At 44.0% G+C, this 12720-nt stretch overlaps 2 pseudogenes; both read right to left on the bottom strand.

The window, feature by feature from the left end:
- Positions 1 to 291: 291 nt before the first annotated feature.
- LOC116905777 lies at positions 292 to 728 on the bottom strand (annotated as a pseudogene).
- Positions 729 to 1320: 592 nt separating this feature from the next.
- Positions 1321 to 12720, bottom strand: part of LOC116906029 — a 33909-nt pseudogene continuing 22509 nt past the window's right edge.

The following is a 12720-nucleotide window of genomic DNA, read 5'->3' on the forward strand; positions in this document are numbered from 1 at the left end:
TCTGAGTAATGCCGACACTGGGCACGCATGCCAGGTGATGACAGCATGGCTAGAGAACCCAGGCCAGGCAGAAGTGCCAAAGACCATGTGGGAGACGGTGAGTCTGTAGATATAGTGAGGACTCTTTGTGCTTAAAACTTTGTATTACTATTCAAGGACAAGGAACTGGCCACTGGAGCCTGCATCGTTCCAGACAAAGACAACAGATTTGGTTTTTGTTGTTGTTGTTGTTGTTGTTTGTTGTTTTGTTTTGTTTTGTTTTGTTTGAAAATGTTAGTATTTAATTAACCTCTAAGCCACCAGAACACAGGCACCTCCAATACCATTAGTCTTCTCTTCAGCTGAAGAAGACTTTGCCCTCACAATGAGGGATTCCTTAGGGAGCTTCCCTTCCCCAGAACTTTGTAGTAGCCTGATCGAACATCAGTGATGGGAACAGCTCCAGTCCTGTTTTTTACAGCATTGACCCGTGTCTGCTCACTGATCAACGTCCATAATTTATCCAGGTTGACAGTTGGGCAGAAGCTCTGGTTCCTCTTCAAGTGGTAACGCCTCCTCCTAACTTTCCTGAAATAACCTGGATGGTATTTGTCAAAGTCGATCCTGTGGTGACGTGTGCCTCCAGCATTCCCGCAGCCTCCTGGGTGCATGTAGTGCTTACTGATGTGACCGTGGCCCTGGCTCACGTGGCCCCAGAGTTTCTGGGTTTTCCTTAGTCTGGATGGCATGGCAGTGGCAGAAAAGAAAGAAGGAGGACATCAGATTTGTAACGAGGATAGCCACAAAGGAGAATTTGGCATTTGGTGACCTGAAATGAACTGTCCTAGAAGTCAGACTTAAGGGCAACGGGATCTGAAAAGCAAAGGAGAAAGTCAGAAACAGATAACTGGAAAAAAACCATAGCTCTTTCCTTGACCTTAAAATAGATTCTGTGAATGTCCACATGTTCATATGGATAGATCACTCTTGGGTGTCATGCCTCAGGACTGCTATCTGTCATCCACCTTAGTCTGTTTTGAGACATAGTCTCTTATTTTTTTTACCTGAGTTTCTGATTCCTCTAGGTTAGAAGGATCCCCTGAGATCCATTTGGCTCTGCCTCTCCAGTATGGGGATTAAGAGCACAGGCGACTACCATGCCCATTTAATTTTCAGGCATTCTTGGGGAACACACTCAAGTCTTCGTGTTTGCACTGCAAGCACTTTACCCATCTACCATCTTTCTCTCTCTCCCTACAATTAGCAGAAAGAAGAGAGATCTCATTGTGCGAATAAAAGTGCCCTCAATGACAAGCCAGTCACAGTCTTCAGAAGTCTCAGCTAAGTCAATCCGATGACCGCCATAGGAGTTTCCTTCCACACCTGCAGGGGATATAGAGAACAGCTTGAGGGGGGCCCAGGGAAGCTTTGAAGGAAACCTCCCATCCTCAGAGAAGCATAACGCTGATTTCACAGGATCTGAGAGATGGAGAGAGGAGAGGGTGGGAAATCTTACTAAAGAGAAAAGTACGACAACAACAAAACCAAAAATCGTATCCTGGCTGTCACCCTGGCTCACCTCACGATAAATTCTTCTTCTGCTATGTCTACTTTGAAGAGCCAGAACAAATATAAAACGTTTCTATGTTTCTCTACAAGAAAAATACCTTTTGGTATTTGGTCTCTTTTAGTGTTTTTTTTCCCCTGTGAAGGAATTATACAATGGCTTGATTGAAAACAAGATAGGCTGCGTATTCGCTAGATGCAGTGGAAGGAATGTTAGCTTATCTCATAGGCTAAGTGCTTCTGCATCACTCAGTCATAAACAGTATATTCTACATAGGTTTATTCCTGATAGCTTAAAGAATTCAGAACACAGTGTAGTCTCTTACTATTTATCATGTCCCCCATAACATCAACTGGAATGTGCTTTTGACATAAGATGTTTCATTGGTGGAAGCATTCAAAAGTCGAGGTTTATAGCTTTAGAGCAATAACTCAGTATCAGCTGCTAAGGAGACTAATACTTTTCCCCATTAGAAAATCTGGCTAGCACAAAAAGGCCAGAAAGCATGTGGATCAGGGCAGAAGTTTTGTAAACCTGTTGCCAATTGCCAAGGTGAGTGAATAGTAAGTCCTGAATGGCATGAACAGCTAGGATTTGGGAACCGTCAGTCTCTCTCACACACGTGAAAGAAGGCCAGTTCATATAGCTAAGTACCGAAGAAAGGCAATGTCAAAACCAGAATACTAAGGGCTAGGGAGATGGCTGTGTGGATATGAGCAGTAACCACTGATGGGCACTGTTCTAAGAGCCAAGCATTGGTGAAGAGGTCCCAATTCCCCCATGTTATACAGGAAACATCCAAGGTACAGCCTCCTGATACTCTGTGTGCAGTGTTTGCAGACTTAGGCTCCAAAGCCCATGAAGGCAGCCTGCTCATCCACCCTCTCTCCTGTATGCACTTTCTTCCTCATGGAGCTTTCTCTGTCCTCACCAGAGTTCCTAGATACTCATACTCTCAACCTAGGAAGCCAAGCCCAGAGAAGTTCTGTGACTGTCCTGCCCTGCTGGAGGAGTGCAATGGGAAGGACATTGGTCACCATGGTGTCTTATCCATAGCTCACTGTCTTTCCCCCCTGTGAAAGCGTTCATGGTCTCAAGAGATTCTGACCCTAATGTCTGCAGGGGAAGCAAGGGAGAGATGAAGCAGCTGCTGGAAGGCTCCTCTCCTCTGTGCATAAAAGAGAGACATACTGGGCAAGGGCCCCTTCAGAGGGAAACTTAGCATATCATGCACCGGGCTCAGGCTCCAAGGCCTAAGGACTCCAGAGTGACAGAAGCTTCCCCTACTTCAGGTTGCTCAGAGCTCTTTCCACTATGGACATAAGCTCAGAGAGGCAAGAAGAGACTAAGAGCAAGAAGGGGAAGCGAGTGAAATAGAGAGGAAGTGGGGAAGGGGAAAGGAGTTTTGAAAGGTAAGGCACAGAGAGAAAGTCTGTTAAGCTGTTAAATCTGTTAAAACTGTAATCGCAGCTACCCAGGAAGCTGGGGGACGCAGATCGCAAGTTTAAGGCCCACCTGGGCAACAGAGCAAGACCATCTCAAAATAAAAGTTTAAAACAATTAGGTTGTAGCATAGTGCTAGAGTGCTGGTCTGGCATGTGTAAGACCTGAATTCAATCCTCATCCCTCATCTTCTCCTCTGACCCCAAAACGGCTGGTATTATTTTGGTAAGCATATTATTCCCTCTGGGAACTGACTTAGAGGGAATGATGACTTTCAAGTTTGTCACACACATTCTTCCTCTGAAATCCCATTTCTGGATTCAGTACCTCCCCTGCTTACTTTTAAGGTAAGAGATGGGCAAACCATTAGAGCACCTGAAGAAAAGGTTGGTAACCTTTGCTAACCAAAACCATTGGTAACCTTATGTAACTGAACAGAAACTCGAATTTTGGGGTAAATTTCCCAAGGACACTGGGGGGGGGGGTAATATAGTCATTACTAGGTGGATTTTTAACGCACTGATTTTTATCCCCAAAAAATGGGAAATAATGAAAATAGTTCATTTTGGGAAAAAAAAGTGCATTTACAGTTTGAATACTGTGACATTTATTGCCTTACGCTACTTCCTCCCTACCCCCAAGAAGCCAGACTTGGCATGCTTCATTCACAAGAAATTCTTGCTAGGGGTTACATACTGTGGAGAAGGCTTTAAGAGACTGCTGGCTGCATCTTGCAAGCAAGAGGTACTAGGAACAGTGGTTCTCAATCTTCCTAATGCTGACCCTTTACTGCAATTTCTCATGCTGTGGTGACCCCAACTATAAAATTATTTCTTTGTTGGCTGGTCAGTGGTTAATCCCAGCACTCAAGAGGCAGAAGCAAGCAGGTCTCTGAGTTCAAAGGCAGCCTGGTCTACAGAAGTCTGGGACAAGCCAGGTTGTTACACAGAGACACCTGTCTCAAAAATTCGTTTTGTTGTTATTGCGTCTTCATAACTGTAATTTTCCTAGTTATGAATTGTTATATAATGCAAAATATCTGGTATTCGACCTCCAAAGGGATCAAAACCTGTAGCTCGGACTTAAAGCTTTGCAAGAGAGAAACAAAATTTGAAGCAGCAAAGGAATTGTTCCCAGAATATCAGTAGGCTGTGCAACTCGAACTCAGAGCCAATAATTTGCAGTCTAATTTGCACATTTCCCAAATGAGTGTTGAGTGTCCAAGGGTGTGGTTTGGGAAGAAATAGGATAGCGTATTTTTAAGAAGAGACATTGGTGCGGTGCTTGTTGAGGGGTGGACGAGGCCCCAAGCTCCATCCTCAGCACCACCAACCTCAACAACAAGAATAATCACAATCGCAGGAAGGTTGTCAACTGCTAGCAAAGTCTTCCTTTCACTGAAGCAAAACAAAAAGGAAGCAAGCATTACAGAAGGTGAATTTTGCTATTCAAACACGTCCAGCCCAAGGCCTTGTTTGTCCCCTGTGTTTGGGCAGTGGATGGGTACTCAGCAAGCCCAAGCTTTTGGCATTTCTATTTGAGAATGTGGGGTGAGTTTATTGGGTTAAAATCGGCTTTGTTTGGGTTTGCACCGCCCTTGTTCCCCGGGAGCCCCACATGGGGCGCCAACATGGCCTGGAAGAGGGGCATGTCAAGTGCCCCCCACCTCGCATTGTTGTTGCGCAGTGAACTGGAGTCTCCGAGGGGAAGGGGGAAAAAAGGAATTCCTCACTTCCATCCTGACTGGGATTCTCCTTTTCTTCAGCTGCTCCAAGCCGCAGTAATCCGTATTCACCGCGCCCAGCCCGGGGTTCTCTGGAGTTCTCGGGCTCTCTGTCATTGTAGTCTTATCTGCGCCTGCTTCTTCCAATGGCGCTTCTTGGGAGCTCTTTCACAGAAAAGGGGTTGGGGGAGGCAGCTCCATAATGGCCGGCGTGGCCCCTTTCTTCTCTCTCTCCCTCTCTCTTTCTCTCACTCTTTTCTTAAGCTTTCCAAGGGAGCCGAGCTATTTAATCTTCCTGAGCTGTTCAAGATGTCACTTACCTCTGATGGTGGGGACAAAGGAAATACTTCCACAGTGAATGCCGGGCAGAGCTGAATGCCTCAGGCTGCTTTGAACAGGGTTCTTGGAAGTCTGTTTCGGAGAGTGGCCTGAGCACCGATCTTTTTGTGCTGTGGCCTGCGTGCCTCCCAGCCAGCCTCACTAGAGGCATTTAGCATAAAGGACAGTGAAGGGCTTTGTCGTCAGAACCCAGTTCAAATCCCAGCTCAGGCTTGGGCAAATCAATCACGTAATTGTCCTGAGCCTCAGTTTCCCCCTCTATGAAGATGAGGGAATGATGGCATCTGTTTCTGCCTTGGTAAAGTACCAGTGTGAACAGTTCCCATGTGAGCTTGGGAGAACAGAATGCTTATTGGAAGGTACACATTCCCTCTACTTCCCTCCCCGGGAGTCTACGGTGTAATTAAGTGATTGATTATGTAAGTTCCTGGCAACGAGTGGGCTAGCCTGTGGAATTTTGGAAAGGACCACGATGTTTCATTAATGAATGAATGAGCGTAGGAGTCAAAGGCTCACAACCTTTGCCACCTTTGACCTCTCTCCCACATCGAATATGTCACTGAGCCTTGTTGGTTCTGCATGGGACAAGCCTGTGTACCGCTGCACCACACCAGTCAGGCCAGAGCCTCAAAAGATCCCCTCATGGAACATATGAGAGGGTAGCCTGCTGCTCCAGGATATGGTGTTTTCCATTACCTACAGGGTGAAAGGCAGATCTTTACCTGATTGTGAAAGTCTTTGAAGATCTGCTCATTCCTCCTGCCTCTCACCTCCCCCTTCCACAAACCCTGCTCTTCAGCCAGGAGGCCCTATGCCCACAGCATCCCAGACTTTCCTTCCCACCAATGGGCACTCAAACGTTGTCATCTTTTCATGCCCACTTCTTCCTTGTACCCCAGTCTTTCCTTCTGTGACTTGATTCCACTCATGGCTCCCTGAGGAAGAGATTCAAGACTCTGAGGTGTAAATGCCACTGTTCCTGGCCTTGAACTGGACACCATTTATTGGGTGTCTACATTCCTCTTCTTGCTTATAGATGCCCCCATCCAACTCGCTGAAGCAGTCTGAGGTGCCCGCTCACATTCACACATCCTGGTGCCCTCACTGTGAAGGCAAATTCAAACTCTAAGATACTGAACTGCGGAATAGAACACTTCCTGTCTACTCTGTGCTTAGCAATTGCATGTCACACATTTTTGTAGGAAGCGGCCCCTATTCCCATTCTTCGGGTGTCAAAACTGAGAGCAGACAGATGAGCCCAACTAGACTCAAGCCAGGCAAAGAGAATCTAATGCACTCCCCACCTTCAAAGCAAATCCTTACCCAAAATCAAATAAGGAGACTTTGATGTAACTGAAATAACCACTGTCGTATTTTATTGCTTGGGAACAATACCCACCTAGGTAAATGCCCCCAGGCCAGTCTGAGGACCGCCCCAGTCCCCCACTAACCTGGGTGGTGTGCTTCTTACACTCTGTATATGAAATACACACCACACACCTTCTCCGTGGCCCTGCATGCAGCCAGGGCCAACAGACCCTTCCCGAGCAGTGTACAACTTTTCATTTCCCATATCAATCATGAGAACAAGTTGAAGTTCAGATAAAGGCAGCTTGGTTTCCCCTAATTGTTCAGGATTTAGACTGACTGTTTGCACTGCAGACTGCGGCCACTGGGTTCCCGGCGGGGGGCTGTGGCCAGCTCTTTCTCTAACAAACCCGTGTTCATGCGTCCATTCAGATCCATCACCCTGAGATAAACTGTGAATATTGCCCTTTGTCGCCGCTGCATTCTTCCCGGCATTGTGGGGGCACTATTTACGGATTTAAAGGTTCATTTGCACAATTCTTTTGTCAGCAGCCTGGGCCGCAGAATGGCGAAGCGAGGGCTACCTCTCCTTTCTGGGTTACTGCCCCAGCTCTCTCTGAGCAGAATAGACATGCCTGCCCTGGACTTAGCATGAAGAATGTCATTTCGAAAATTACATTTTTTAAATGACCTGCCTGCTTCCGTGACCAGGGAGGGGTCACCAGTTCACAGAGGGCAGGGCAGGATTTAGGTGTTACCCCTACCCCTTTTCTATCAGGAGTCTTTAGAAAAAGTACAGAGTTTAATGTGGTGAACCATACAGAAGGGCATCATGACTATACCCTGGAGTGAACACTTCATGATGCAGGCTCTCTGCTCCACCCTTCTTGGGCTTTACGCTTTTAAATTAATCTCACTAGTCTTTCTATTTATTTATTTATTTATTTATTTATTTATTTATTTATTTTTGAGAAGGAAACTGAATCTTTGAGAGTTGGGGGTTCACACAACAAGAAAGAGGTAGAGCGGAACTTCCAACCTAGGGCTTTCTGATTCCGACCTGGGAGCTCACACTGTCCCCCGCTATTTCTTAAGTTTTCCATCCGAGGATCCAAGGCTTCTAAATAAAGCAGTAGGATTTGAACCAGAAACAATGCAAGCAGGAGATGCGTGTGGCCAGCTTGCAGAGAACATAAGCGTGCTATTGTCTCTGTGACTCCCGCAGCTCTGAGACCTCCCTCAGGAGCCTCCTCCTCCTCCTCTGGGATCTTGCTCCATTTTCACTGCCTGGGAGAGCTCTGGAAAGGCATTCTGTCCCCTTTGTGGTGACTCCTAATTACAAGCTCTGTCTGCTTCCCCCCTAGAGTGTAGGCCCCCTGAGGATAGGCTTGATCTTCCCTCTCTGGGTTTCCAGTGACCAGCTTCAACCCGGGATCGCATACGCATAGAGAACGCACATTGGAGATGAATGGGTGAATGGCTTTTGTGCAATGTAAGGCAGACATCTCCTGAGACCCTCACTGAGAAAATAATGTTGGGTATGGGTGGCCACACATCATACAGCTGCTGGGAAAGAAGGGAGCAAACCAACAGGTCCAGAACGTCTTTGAGTCTGTGGGCTTATTTGGAAAAGATGGAAGGGAAAAACAAACTTGGAAAAAAAAAAGAAATTTAAAGAATATATATTTTTTTACCCAGAGCCTCAGGAAGTGCTAATCTGACTTACGGTAAACTTGCTTTTATCTCCTTGGTGATTCTATCCCAAACTTCGTCTTATTCACAGTGCAGCATGAACCACATAGGTATCTCTCCTTCATAATAGTGGCTGAAAGAAAAAAAAAAGAAGTGTAAAAGATGAAGTGAGGGGGCGTGGGGGTTGGAACTGGAAAACACAAAGGGCAAGCTGTTGTTTTTTTTTGTTTTTTAAATTGAACCACAGAAATGTTATTTGTGACACTGTGATAGAGAATCACTATATTTTTAAAGTGTGTGAGTTTGTAGTGTGTGTCTAGTATGTATACAGTATGTGTGTATGGAGTGTCTAGGGGTAGTATGTGTGTATGGGTAGTATGTATAGTGTGTATGTGTATATGAGTAGTATGTATAGTGTGTATGTGTGTATGTGTAGTGTATATAGTATGTGTAGTGTGCATAGTGTATGTTTGTAGTTGTGTGCATATGTAATGTGTATGTAGTAGTATATGTGGGTAGTATATGTAGTGAGTATGTGTAATGGAAAGGTGTGTAGTGTTTGGATAGTAGGTATGTACAGTCTATATGTAGTGTGTGTATGTAATGTGTGGATAGTGTGTGTAGAGTGTATGTGTAGTGTGTATGTAGTATGTTTGTATAGTATGCGGAGATATTATGTATATAAAATGTTTGTAGTGTTTGTGTTTGTAGTGTTTTGTGTAGTGTGTATAGTGTGTTTGTATGTAATGTGTATGGGTAGTGCATGTGCAGTTGTAAGTAGTGTTTGTATAGTATGTATGTAGTGTGTATATAATATATATGGGTAGTGTCTATGTATGCATGGCGTATTGTAGTATGTGTATACTATCTATGATGTATATGTATATAGTATGTGGGGGCAGTGTGTACAAAGTAGATGTGAAGTATGTGGTGTGTTTGGTAATGTATTATATGTATTTATGTAGTGTGTATTAATATTCATGTATAGTCTGTGATATATTTGTATAGTGTGTATAATACGTATGAGGTAGTATGTGGAGGTAACATATGTAGAATGTATGTATAGTGTGTATGTAGCATGCTTGTAGAGTGTGTGTGCAGTATGTTTGTGTAGCAAGGTGTAGTATATGTAGTATGTGTGTATAGTAAGTGTGGGTAGTATTTATATATGTAGTGTGTGTATTACTGTTTATATATGTATATGTGGTATGTATATGTGGTATTAGGGGTGTATCTGTGGTATGTGTGTATGGGGTGTAGTATATATATGTATATATAGTATGTAGTATATATATGGAGTGTGTATGTACTGTGTGTATGTAGTATGCATATAGTATGTGTATGTAGTATGTGTGTATGATGTATAGTATATATGCAGTATGTTTGGTGTGTGTACAATATGTATGTGGTGTGTGTAGCATATTTGTTTGTAGTATTTGTATATGTAGTACGAGTATGTGTTGTGTGTATGTGTGCTGTGTGTGTGTGTGTGTGTGTGTGTGTGTGTGTGTGTATGAACACGTGAAGATCAGAGGAGGACTTCCCAGAGATCTCTAAGTTCTCCTATTTCTCCCTGAGGCGGGGTCTCTGTTATTTGCCACTGACAGTGTATTCTAGCCCAGCTGGCTCACAAGCCTCCTGACAATTCTGTCTCTGCTTCCCATTTTGCCCTAGGGTTTCTGGGATTACAAATATGTACTACAGCATCCTGCTTTTTATATGAATTCTAGAACTAAATCAAGCCAGCAGGCTTTCTGGACAAGTATGTTTATATACTGAGCCATCCTTCTGGCCCAAGAACTGCTGCATCTTCCAAGTCTCAGAGAATTTGAAAATGAATAATACTGTGTGAGATCACACAGTAGAGTACTGTATTCAATGCTAACTAGATGCAAAGGACATTTTTAGGATCCTGTTATTGCTTTCGGACAAAGGTTAAGAGTGCATGTCATTCTTAAAGGTTGTTCTCACTTTGCTTTGCAGGTCCCTGTGGGGTCTTCTCTCTGGCCTAAAACAGTGAGTAACAGTGTTCTACAGTACATAGGAAATGCACCATTTTCAAGAATATGCTGAACCTGAAATATAGACACAGTTCTGTACAAAAGAATGTTGACTGAGAAGACTATTGGTAGGTAAAGGTACTTAGTACACAAGCGTGAAGATGTGAGTTCAAACCCCAGTATCCGTGTAAAATACTGGGATTGACTACACACGTTTCAACCTCAGTATTGCAGAGGCATAAAAGCAGGAAGGTCAGTGGAGCTTGCTGGCTACCAGTCTAGCTCCAAGTTCACGAGAGACCCTGTATCAAAGGACTAACGTGGAGGGTGATAGAGCAGGATGCTCAGTGCCTCCATTGGCCTCCATATCCCACTTTTTTTTTTTTTTCAGAGCTGGGGACCGAACCCAGGGCCTTGCGCTTGCTAGACAAGTGCTCTACCACTGAGCTAAATCCCCAACCCCCATATCCCACTTTTAAAAGAAAATTAACTTGTCTATTCTTTCACAATTTCCAACACAAATGAAAGGTCCTTTAATTGTACCTTCCCCATTACCTTTCGCATCTCACCCCTTCCCTTTGACTTGAACAAGTTGACTTCCAACAAGTCCCCTTCCTACTTCATATTTTATGTTTGTTTTGTTTCCTTTTGTGACCCACTGCCTTTCATTGGGGCTGCCTACTTGAGCGTGAGTAGTGAGCTATTTACTTAAGCAAGGGCAACTTACTAGTAGTTACATACTAAAGACTATGACCCTGTTCCCCCAACCAACCACTAACTACAGTTCTTCTCTCAGGAGTGAAGCCATGTTAACTCCTCCCCAATCACTGAGGAAATGTTACTGGGCCCAGACTTAGGAAGGTAATGTACATGTAGCCACTGTTGCTGTGGGTCCGTGGGTACAATGGACTGTCATGTCCAGAAGACAGCATTTGCATCATTCCTTCCCATCTTCCAGATTTTACATTGTTTTTACATCCTCTCCCTCCATGTACCCTAACCTCTGGAGTGGAGGAATAAAGATGTCCCATTTAGGGCTCAACAGCTGTCCCAATGAATGTCTCAATCATCACTTAAGTAGCACTTTGAATAGCTATGAATCTCTTCATTTACTGTTATCACTGCAAACCTATGCTCCCTTGACTAAAACTAAGAGCAACACTGATCTATGGATATTAACATAAATATTTACAAGGTATGTTTTGATAATGTGTCTACATAGCAAAACAACAGGTTTCCCCATAGGGCCTATGACCACCCCAGACACAAGTTTTTGATCAGGTTTTATAGTTCCAGGTATGAATTCTCTGTGGAGCAGGCCTCAAATTTATTCAGAAAGCAATTGGTTATCCCCAAAACAGTGATGTCACTATTGTAACTCTGAGCATATATTGCCTGGTAAGTTGGTGTTCTAGTTCCCAGAATTCCCAGAAAGGTCAGAATATAGATTTCTAATAATTTTTCTCTCCAATCAGCCTGCATAGCAGCTTCTTGGCTTAGATTATATAACCTTATTTATAAAGAATTTCATATATAGATATATGGATAGATGATATAGGTATATAGACATCGGTGCTATGGTGTCAGTTAAAAAAAAAAGAGTACATAAACCCATCAATAAAAAGTATCAGAGCTCAACATGGGGCTCAGAATTAAGAGCAGTTGTTGCTCTTGCAAAAGAACTGGGTTTTGTTCCTAGCACCCAAATGGCAGCCCACGAACATCTGAAACTGCAGTCTGGGCAATCTAATGGCCTCTTCTGACATCTGAGTGTGTCAGATACACATATGATAGACATGCAGACAAAACACTCATACACAGTAAGTAAAATAAATCTTTTAAAAAGTATAAACATACTCATGAGCATGTATACATTCATATAAAAGTTGTCATTGGCACCGATGGCCTTCTGTCAGGCTGGGCTGCTGCTCTTGATTGGGTCTGGAATGTCCCCTGAAGGCCCATGGGTTAGAACAATGGTTCTCCAGATGGGGGTCATGATCCCCTTTTGGGGGGGAGTCGAATGACTGTTTATCATGGTTCTGTCCTTTGCCATTGTACTTATTACATTAGTTTGCTCATCGCATTTTTAATGAGCACCTATGATGTACAAGATACTCCGCATCACTAGGGCCTGGTATGAGAAAGGCAGCCTTGGCCCTGGCTCTGCCCTTCTGGTGCTTACACTCCTCAGGCAGTGTTATGGGAGATGGATAGAACCAGTTACTCACAGAGATGACAGTGGATGCAACAAGACAGAAGTAAGTAAATTCTAGTTGAACATCATAGAGTGGTAGGATGTATAAGGAGTATTGAGAAGGTTCCAGAACATGCCATGAGTTCATGATGTTTATGTTAAAGACTGTAAAGAGAAAGGGGTCACCAGCCTATGGGATGTAATACTGTGACTTCGTTAGCCTTCTCGAATGCCACCAGAAAGCAGGAAAGGCCAGGTGGCTGACTTTACATGAAGGGCTATCATGGGAGGAGAGAGGTTCACCTTAGTCCTGGCTCCGGAAGTTGATCCTGGCTATATGGAAAGCCTTGTCTTAGGATTTCTACTGAAACACCAAGACCAAGGCAACTCAGGGGGAAAGGGGTTTACTTTAGTTTGCACTTCCATATCATAGTCCATCACTGAGGAAATGAGGGCAGGAATTCAAACAGGG

This window comes from Rattus rattus, chromosome 7, assembly GCF_011064425.1.
Source record: "Rattus rattus isolate New Zealand chromosome 7, Rrattus_CSIRO_v1, whole genome shotgun sequence".
Taxonomy (NCBI): domain Eukaryota; kingdom Metazoa; phylum Chordata; class Mammalia; order Rodentia; family Muridae; genus Rattus; species Rattus rattus.